The following is a 10,719-nucleotide window of genomic DNA, read 5'->3' as shown; positions in this document are numbered from 1 at the left end:
ATCTGCAAGTAACGATTTCACAATACACACTCGTGTTAAAACTATTTTCTGCCAAATAGAATTATTAAACGTACAATTTTGAGGCCACATCAAAGACATTGCTGGCTGCTTTAGTATACAAATGATGCACAGGTTTGAGTGCGTCAGTAGGAATTGTGTGCACAAGGTACCTTCAAATTATACTGTTAACTGACATTTTTATACTCTTACTATTTCAAATAAGGGGCAAAGGTTGATGTGAGAAAAGCGGATTTCAATTTTTCAACCTCTTCTCTTGTAATTTACCTTGTTATGTGTTGTGCCCTTCATCAGGTTTTCATTTTTCATTCAAAATGATGCCATATGACTAAAAGGTTATATGGTCGTTTAAGCTATTTGAAGATTAAACTAAAAATAACCCACTTCAACAATACCCAGTCTACTTGTACATGTTAAAGGATATGGCACAGGTATTTCAAGTTGATAAAATCATGAACCTATTACGGATGGACATTCATCAGTTTATTAACAAATTCATTGTGATTGTCTCCGTCAATGTTGTCTCAATAACATTCCGTTCATGTTTATTCACTTTGATCTCATCATGGTCACCGCCAAAAAGCCGGGACAGAATCAAGATAGTGATTTTACACATGTTAATCTACATGCGCAGAAGATAATTACTTGCCTAAATCATGGAAAATCGATGTGCAGTTCTGGCTTATAATCGGAAATTGTTGTTCCGTGTACTGTACATGTATTTTATTTTGAGAAACATGTTGATATTACCAGATAGAGGTTATTTTTGGATTTTGGGGTTGTGATTTAAAATCCCGTTTCCCCCTATTTCCTCATAATATTCCAGAGTTACAACGCACAGGGCTTATAAAGATCATGGCTTTCTAATTGTTTATAAGGTCATGGGTGTGTGCGAAAGTTTGCGAATCAGTAATAATACATTTAATATCACCCAAATCGTCTGCTTTCAACTTTGCTGCTCCCCATTGGGGATGTTTTTATTTAAGACACACTCTTACAGAGCACACCATCCAAACAAAACCAAAGAGAGGGAAACTGCTCCTTTGTCAATGACCAAAGATGCTTACACAGTCGTTATTGTTGAAACAGCTGAACGCTGTCATTAAGATGCACATAATCAGAAGGCGGCGACTATCATAGGATCAAAGAAAGAATCACGTTGAATGTCCATCCGAAATAGGTCCATGATAAAATCAAGCAAAGTAAACTATTTGTTCAAAACCTATGTGAAATATGGATTTTTATCTCAAAATAGAGGACTACATGAAGATAATTGATCTGTGTAGAAAGGACTACTCCTGCCATTATTCAACACTATTTTATGAAATAGGCTTTAAAGATTGTATTATGCAAATGTGGAAGAACATCAGATAAAAAAATGTTCCTTGAAAAGCATGGCTCTTCAAATGCGTTAATATCTAAATATGGCATGTTACATCATCAAAATCGGGACAGATATTTATGCCACATGTTCGTGTAGTCCCATATGTGCTTGTAACTTTACCAAGACTGGGCCAAATTTCTTATCATTTTGATGATTCCAGAACCTTGCCGTGCACACCAATACTTATATGCTAGATGATCAACCTTTTCTAAGCCATTCCACAACTTTTCTTTCACAACGCAATCGCATGACCAGAACCTGTCTTTGTCTTTAATATTGGTTGACAATTTATGAACACGAGGGATGCAATTATGTTTTTATTTTGTCAGCTTCCTAAAAGGAAAACTTGTAAAACGTGTTCAAATGTCTGTAAATCTGTAAATTACTAGAAAAGAGAATACCAATTTTGGGGGGCAATAAAACATGAAAATGTGAATAATGTGAAGCCTCTCCAAAATGTATTAATTTATTTGTTTTTCTTTCATTTGATGAGTTACCCTCACATGTACTAACATGTATGTACAAATACTTTTCAAATGCTTGACCCTCCCACCAAAATTTACCTAAAAAAGAAAAGGCATCGAATGAACACCCTTTCTGATGTTCTATCCTTTTCATCATTTTCAATGTGTAATAATAAGAATATTGCTATGTTGTCTTATCTTTTATTTTGATGGTTCTTCTGTGATTATAAACCAAACGATATAGTTGTTCATATATATATCTTACTTATTTTTACAATGTGTGACCAAAACAAATGTCCATGTATTTCTGTGGATGAATAGAAGGAATTGAATTGAATTGAATTAATTATATTTATTGAATCTTCCTCAAACTTAGGCATATACATGTATTTATAAGCAGGTGTGCAATATGAATGGGCTTACTGGTTGTCCTTCAATCTCTTGCTTTAATATATATACCATCGTTTATTGTCGATCAGAGAAAATATCATGTAGACAATGATGTACTATGAATCTATAATGTTACACAAATAAAAGAGAGAGCTTGATTTATGCTCTGAATGTTTTTTTAGTCACCTGTGATATTAGCACATCAAGAGTGAAGATTAATCATTAATTAATTGATATTTAATTAAGAGCATTTAGTACTGTTGTGTAACTTGTAAAAGAAACTTGCATCATAAACTGTCGTCTTTTTAAACAGTCTCCTATTGCAGTAGAGGATAATTGTTTCTAGTTTTAACACCTACGTTTGTAATTAGATTTATTGCGTTTAGCTTACATGTACAGTATTTAACCCTTACTGTACTGGGGGGGGGGGGGGGGCCTGGGAGGCCCCCCCTCGACATTTTCGGAGATCGCGCCGCAACCGCTCGGAATTTTGAATTGTCGTTTCATGACTTTTTTCCCTCAAGTCTTACGCACATTTTGATACCATTTTCGTCGAAATCGGATATACCTGTAAGGTATTACTTAACAATTAGTATGCGCATGTCATAAAAAAAGTGCTATAATTGCATATATTCATGTACAAGCAGAAATGTGAAGATATGAATTGATATCAAATTGCTTTTATATGTTTCTCAAAGTAACTTGGTGTATTTCAGAACAAAAGAATACATTAGAAATAAAACAATAGATATAATAAGAAATAAAAAACAATGAAATACACAAAAAAATAAATAGTTGAAAATTGCATCAAATTTGCATAAATTATCATTATTAATTACATCTAATAACTATTTTGTGTTAGAAAAGAAGTTTCATATGAATAATGAGTTTCAACATTACAAAAGTGGAGTCTGACAATTTTTGTAATGATTCTAGTTCCCTATATATTTCCAGATTTTAAATTCATGAATGCGTAATTTGCGTATTCATAATTTATGCAAATTAACCTATGCATTTTCAAATATCATAAAAATAATGAAACCTCATGAATTTGAGATGAAGGAAACATTTATTCAATACATTTTCAAGATTCTTCACAAGTCTACGGACAAATATGTAGAGTTTTCTGTAAAATGCATAAAATTAGCATTTCGCATAATTAATTAGGCTATAACGACAAAAATTTGCATATTAGGAAAAAACTAATTATACCATCTTGTTCCTTACGTAAATATCTACAAACATGCAAATTTTCGCGTTCATCGGACAAGCGACGGCCGAGATCATGGGGGGGGGGCCTCCCAGGCCCCCCCCCCCCCAGTCAGAGAGTGCTCGAAATAGCCCAGTACAGTAAGGGTTAAGTGATATCATAGAAAGATACTCTAATTTAGAGCAAAGCAAACTGATTGAACATCTATAATGTAGTTTGAGGAAACTGATTATCTGATGGACATATTAACATCATGTAACATCTGAAACAAACCATAGCATGAACTGTCTTTCATATCATGCTGCTTGAAGTTAATTTCATTTTTTACCCTCTAGGGGGACATTTGGTATATGTTTAAAAAAAAACAGAGCCATATGCTTTTTTAAATAGCTTTTATTCTTCTCTTCCGCTAACTGCATTATTAGTTCAAGTCCTTCAGTAATACTTGCCAAACATTTGCATGTCACTTTTAGTTTTCCATAATTTATTAGTACTAATATTAGTACTTATGTGTGGATAGCAAAACATGTCATGTCGCATCCTATATGTTTTCATATCGTAACTCGTGTTTGTTTTAACTTTTATTATTCGCTTATCATTGGTGTATATGTGAAATAAATGGCAAGAGTAAAAACAAACTCTTGTTTATTTCAACTTTAACTATCTGCTTATCATTGGTGTAATCGTGAAATAAATGGCAAACGTGAACAAAAGCAGAAATACAGAACAGGACTAAGTTACAAGGTTTGGAGATGTGAGCGTGGGGTGAGAAGGCCTGAGTGTAAGATGTGGGATGATAAAGCGTGGGTGTAAGATGTGAGGATGTGGGGTGAGAAGGCGTGATGTGGGGTGAGAAGGAGTGTAAGATGTGGGGATGTGGGGTGAGAGGGAGTGTAAGATGTGAGGATGTGGGGTGAGAAGGCGTGAGTGTAAGATTTGGGGTGAGAATGCGTGAGTGTAAGGTGTGGGGTGAGAAGGCGTGATGTGGGGTGAGAAGGAGTGTAAGATGTGAGGATGTGGGGTGAGAGGGCGTGATGTGGGGTGAGAAGGAGTGTAAGATGTGAGGATGTGGGGTGAGAAGGCGTGAGTGTAAGATGTGGGGTGAGAATGCGTGAGTGTAAGATGTGAGGTGAGAAGGCGTGATGTGGGGTGAGAAGGAGTGTAAGATGTGAGGATGTGGGGTGAGAAGGCGTGAGTGTGAGGATTTGGGATGAGAAGGCGTGAGTGTAAGATGTGAGAGTGTGGAGATGTGAAAGTAACGGTTGAAGGCGCGTGAAGATGTGAGGACGTGAAGGTGTGGATATGTGATAGTGCAAGGGGAGAGGATGTGGGAGTGAAGGTGTAGATATTTGAAGGTGTGAAGATGCGATCAGGGTGCGGGGTGAGAAGGTGCGAGGGGATAAGGCTGCAGAGGTGTGGAGATGTGTTGGCGTGAGAAGGTGTGGAAATCGATGCACCCGATACAAAGTGCAGCTTTAATGCTCATTGATCGACTTTGGAAAAATTGTATCAATGTGCTTAACACGCTTTTATAATACATAATCATGGCTACAACCAATAGCACTAGGTGCTACGTTATATACCGTTCGTTTGCGGCTAGACTCGTACGCCAGGCAATTACTGCAATATTTTTGTCTACGAACTACTGGATAACTTTGCAGTTCACTGTAGACACATGCATAGCTATTTATATTATAGTTTAGGCTTACACATCACCGGAAGTTCCTTCTGAGGTCCAAGGTTAAAAATGTCAGAGGTCAGGCGCGGATCTACGGGGGGGGGGGGGTTAGGGGGTTCAAACCCCCCCCCCCCCCCCCCCCCCCCCCTTGGGCGGCCCAAAAAAAAAAAAAAAAAAAAAAAAAAAAAAGAAAGAAAAAAAGAAAGAAAAAAGAACGCACGCTGGAGAGAAACCCTTTCAAGTGCAAATATTGTGAGAAGATATTCAACTCATCTGGTAACTTAACCAAACACATGATAAAAAGGCTGGATATAACTGTGTATTAAGCTGTTACTTGATTTAAAAAGACGTTATCATGCACTGCTTTTTATGGTCTCCATTGTGTTAATAGATGCCAGGAAAACATCACTTACGGGGTTCAAATAAACACCCCAAAAAAAATCGGATCGCCGCTACGCGGCTCGTGGACGATGCTCTGCATCGTCATTATTTTGGTCAAACCCCCCCCCCCCCTTAGCAAAAAGCTAGATCCGCCCCTGGAGGTGAATAATGCAGAACTTGGTAATAACGTCAGAGGCGAACATGTCAGAGGTTTTTGAAGAAATAGATGCAACACGTATGTCTTATACCTCTTAACCTCTCAGGGACCGAATTGGGCCACCGCGGGAACTCTATTGGATAATTTATAATCTTCACATGAGAAGGTATCTATTATTACTCGACTGTTCCACTTTTGGATCTGGAGAAGTTGTTTGAAAAGTACACAGTATGGGCCTTTAGGTGGCCCTCCCCCTTGGCCTCATGGGGGCCACGTTCTTTGGATCCCCTACCTTTAAGGATGAATTCTGCCAAGTTCGATTATAATCCAAATCTGCGATTTGAAGCAGATGAAAAATTACTTTTAACATTACCCCCCCCCCCCACCTCAGTGGCCCAATGGGCCACCCTGGGAATTGTCATCATATATATTGCTTACTTACAAGCATTTATGCTTTCTTAGCAGTCAGGTTGAAATATAACCACCACCAACAACACCTTTTATTCTTCACATATACTGCTGAATCTTGAGGAGAAGTTTGGATTTACATAGTTTAGGCACTTTTGGGATCTCCCCATGGGGGCCACGTTTAACATAATTTGAACAGCTTTTGATTCCCTAACCCTAAGGATGATTCCTGCAAAGTTTGGTTAAAATCTGACCATGCGTTTTCAAGGTAAAAAATGTAGAAGGTTTACGGAGGACGAATGGGGACGGTCGTCATACAATGGCTCACCTTGAGCCTCGATCCGGCTCGGATGAGCTATACAACAATGATTATGGTAGTATATTTGGTTCATAAAAATAGGGCAATACAAGATGGAGCAACAGATCAGAAGTGAAGATTGTATTTGTTTGTTGAGGCTTGAAAGATGTACTCTGTGATTCATGGCCTTGGCGTACAAGCCAAGGGAGGGAGTTCAGACCAGTAATATATACTGTTCCCAATTGAACTGGTATTTTACTCGTGGTCCCAGTTAAACTGGTATTTCTAATATATCGATTCCCGATATCGCATAGGGCTTATATCATTTTTTTTTTTTTTTTTTTTTTTGGGGGGGGGGGGGGATTTGGGGGTAGGCTTCGTCGTTGTTTTGTGTTTTAGTTTTTGGAAGGGGGTTATTACGAAAGGTTTAATAATATGTTATGTATTGCAATTTGAAATAAGTAAATTTTATGATGTACATGTATTGAATGAATAAAATAAGAATACTACAAAACAAACAAGATATAGCGTGCATCCAGTAAAATTATCTACACGGTAATTGACCAATCAGATTGCAGGGATTATTCTACCCATTCTATAATTATCCCCCTGTCATGCACACACAACATTTTCCGTGATTAGGCGTGATTAGCTATACCGTTTCGCGATAGAAATTTGCACGATGATTCTTTATACGACGTTTCGTTATAGAGTTTCGGGATAAATTGTTTTACGGTGTGTGGACACGCTGAGAGAAGGAGTGGAATTAAGCCGCTCTCCTTTGACCATAATGCTCCAAGCCGGCAAAAAGTTACGCGCTAATCTGCAACTGTTGACCAGGTGGTGAGATAAAAGAGCGCATGAAATATCAGGATTAAGAATTCCTACATCAGAAAGTGGTATCTCAGCAAATGTTCGATGTCCCTTTCAATGATTCCTCATCAATTGTTGAATGTGTAATAAGTTGAACAAGCGTACACAAACTATTTCATACTTGTTTCCAACTGCAAAAATCCAAAAAGCACGCGAAGCACGCATTTACAAACTTAAAGTTATCGAAGATTGTAAATCATGGATTAAATATCGGGACATTAAAACATGCGAAAATAATCGGATTATCCTAAAATACTGAGTTTTTGTCAGGATATTATAATTCTTTTACCAACTCTGGCACATTTATTATTTACACTGATATTTTGCCGGTAATTTAATAAACGTGAAACTGGCACCTGCACTCCGAAATTCCCCGAAGTGGAAGCCAAGTGGAATGTTACGCATCCCATTGTTACGCTTTAGAACTCATACATGTCTTTCAATAAAATACAAGAGTTTACACCCCTTCTCTATCACCTCCCTGCCTGGTCTAGCAATATGTCTGGATGTTAGATTTATCAGTCCACTTCATGTTTTCAAAGAATCTTATAACTTGTGAGTTTTTAAGTCACGCTTTTGTCAGTTTAATTTGTTTGGTTTGTTCAAAATAGACTCATGCACATTTTTCAAAATAGGGTAGGTGTAGGGAATCGGAGACCCTTAAGCACATTTGCTTAATTTACATAAACATGAAAAATATAACACATATAGAACATTTTGTATTCTCTTCAGTAACTTCTTCTCTTTATTTTGGTAACAAAATTGTGGTCATGATGTAATTGATTAATAAAATAACAATGATTAATGACTACATCACCAAAGGTCTCTCATTACCTACATGTAAAGGTAATAAGGGACAGTTACAAATCAAGACATTTTAAATACAATTTGAATGAAAATGGGATTGTTATGGTTAGTTCAAACACTTTTTGAAAGAGATATATGCAGCCAATGAACTCACTGTAATTTTTAAACGATTTTAAAACAATGTGGCCCAAAATATTTCTGTACATGGACAATTAACCAACCAGCATCGGGTCATTGACTGTCCTCGGCATAATCAACATTCACAACAAACGAGACCCCCCAACTCTCTCCCCATTCAAACTTCTCTCCCTTTTTCTTTTAACCTTCCCTTTTTTCTCTTTTAGCATGTACTTGTATGGTGATTATTGTTGTATCGCCGAAATCTGACTCTCTTAATTTTCATTAATGTATTACATGTAATGAGGAATAATATGTTTATTTTTAATTATGATCATTCCATTCCCTGCTCTCTATCTCTCTATCTCTCTCTTCCTTTCTCTCTTTGTACCTCCCCCTTTCTCCCATCCTCTCTCTCTCTCTCTACTCTATTCGCTTTATCACTCACTTTCATGAGCCATATACCTTCTCCTGCTCTTGTATATCTTCTGCTAGTACATCCTTTCACTTAATGTACACAAACGAACGCAATATAATTCTGCTGTAATGTCATTATGTTACAGATGTATTTACCATGTTTCGTAATACTATTGTACATGTATATCATTTACATCACTGTACCTTTGTAAATTGACCCTTTTAGCCTTGTGCTGCTTTTCGATCATTATATACCAATAAATGAATAATAATAATGACAATAATAATAAATCTTGGACCTGGTGTCCCTCATTGCCTACACACATTTCTGATCAGACACCATTCATAATGTGCTGTGCAACACCCGTTCACGACATACAATGGCCCTAAGTTTTCTGTGATGGTTCGCACACTTCATAAACTTCATTTTAAAACTACTTTTTAAGAGCCACCCCTAAATATCTGCATATGCCACAACATTCAGTGAAAATTGAGTTTCTATATCAGAGCCAAATTTTAGGATCAAAATTGGTTACCTTGGTCAATTTGGCCAATTTTCTCGGAGAAAGAGCGCATTGTAGTCTTCGATGTTAAAGGCCACACATGGCGCTATAGCAATATTGGAGTCAACACGGACAGACAGTGATGGGTTCAAGCTTGGTGGTCTCCAATTCCCTACAGTCTCCAATTCCCTACACCTACCCTAAGTATATAAAGTTAGGGAAAATTTCTATTACGATTATCTCTCATCATCCTCTTCCTCTTTAAAATAACATTGTAATATTCCCACTCCACTCGCTATTATACGACTCAAGCATGGAAATCTGGTTTTGCTTTCGATATGATATTCATAGTCATTACAGTGAATCAATTAGTTGTATATACATGTATATATATACATGCAAGTTTACAAATATGTACAGTAGGCGGAGAGATGAAAGCAAGACGAATCACATCTGGAGGTTGCATGTTCACTCACACATAGATCATTTCCTTGATCGTGTTGATAAACTTATGAGATTTCATCGCTATAGGCCGTCATTAAGGGTAAGTGACCTTTTAAGCAATTTTCTTGAAATTTCTCCCGTGCGAAAAATTATTTCTATCTTTTATTTAATACACACACAAAAAAAAATGTGACAAAGGCATTAGTGAATTTGTTCACAACTGTATGACTACCGAAGACTGTACAATCTGATCAGGGATCAAACTTGATGTCAATTTAGGGTGTTCGGATAGGTGTTTGCACTGTTAGTGAGTTAAGCACGTGACTTCTGGCGCGTATCACCCTGATTCTCACTCAAGGTACTACAGAGATGTCATCAAACCCTCAAGAATATACTGAAGACATTGCTATCAAGCATGAAACGAATACGTTCTTATGTTGCTTTTCTCTAGAGCTGTCAGGGAGTCAGTATGGGAAAAGCGCGGTTTCAGTAATAATAATAAAAAATGATAATAACAATATCTTCTAGCAAATGTGCATGTTATTGCATTATTAGTGTAAATACAGGAAAATTGTTAAACCAGGTTTGACACACAATTTCTGCATGTATAATGAGCCTTGGTGAGAAGCCGATACTCTTCAGTATAAAATGTTGTCACTGTTCAGTTGTTTCAATGTTGTTTTGTAGTATGTTTTGTACATTATATTCCTATTAACGGCTGTATTTGATAAACAAAGAGATGTATTGGTTGTGTACGTAGTGTTTAAACCTAGACATTCCTGTACATGTAGGGTTGTATATACTTTGTCGTTAAACTCCGAAGTATGTTCTTTAATGAAATTAAGGTGCGTGACGAGGCCGATGTTTGATGTTGTAGAGGAACTTCGTTGAAGAACGACTTAATTGAGAGAGAATTAAACATGAAGTTGGTTGAGCATGCACACGTACAATTTCTGATGATTGGCTTGATTTCGACTTCCTGCCACGCACTTATCTCGACAGAGGAAACTAGCAGTAACAGTCTCCCTTTAAATCGGCATAGATATATGTTTGGCACCTCCTTCTAAATAATTAAATAACAATATTTCAAACAATACCAGTGTAAAAATGAGCAGTATTTAACATAAATTCGATTGTTTAATGGTAATTTCTTACACGCAATAAAATATG

The sequence above is a fragment of the Strongylocentrotus purpuratus genome, unplaced genomic scaffold (assembly GCF_000002235.5).
Source record: "Strongylocentrotus purpuratus isolate Spur 01 unplaced genomic scaffold, Spur_5.0 spur5_scaffold_13, whole genome shotgun sequence".
Lineage (NCBI taxonomy): Eukaryota > Metazoa > Echinodermata > Echinoidea > Camarodonta > Strongylocentrotidae > Strongylocentrotus > Strongylocentrotus purpuratus.
This window is presented reverse-complemented; position numbering follows the sequence as displayed.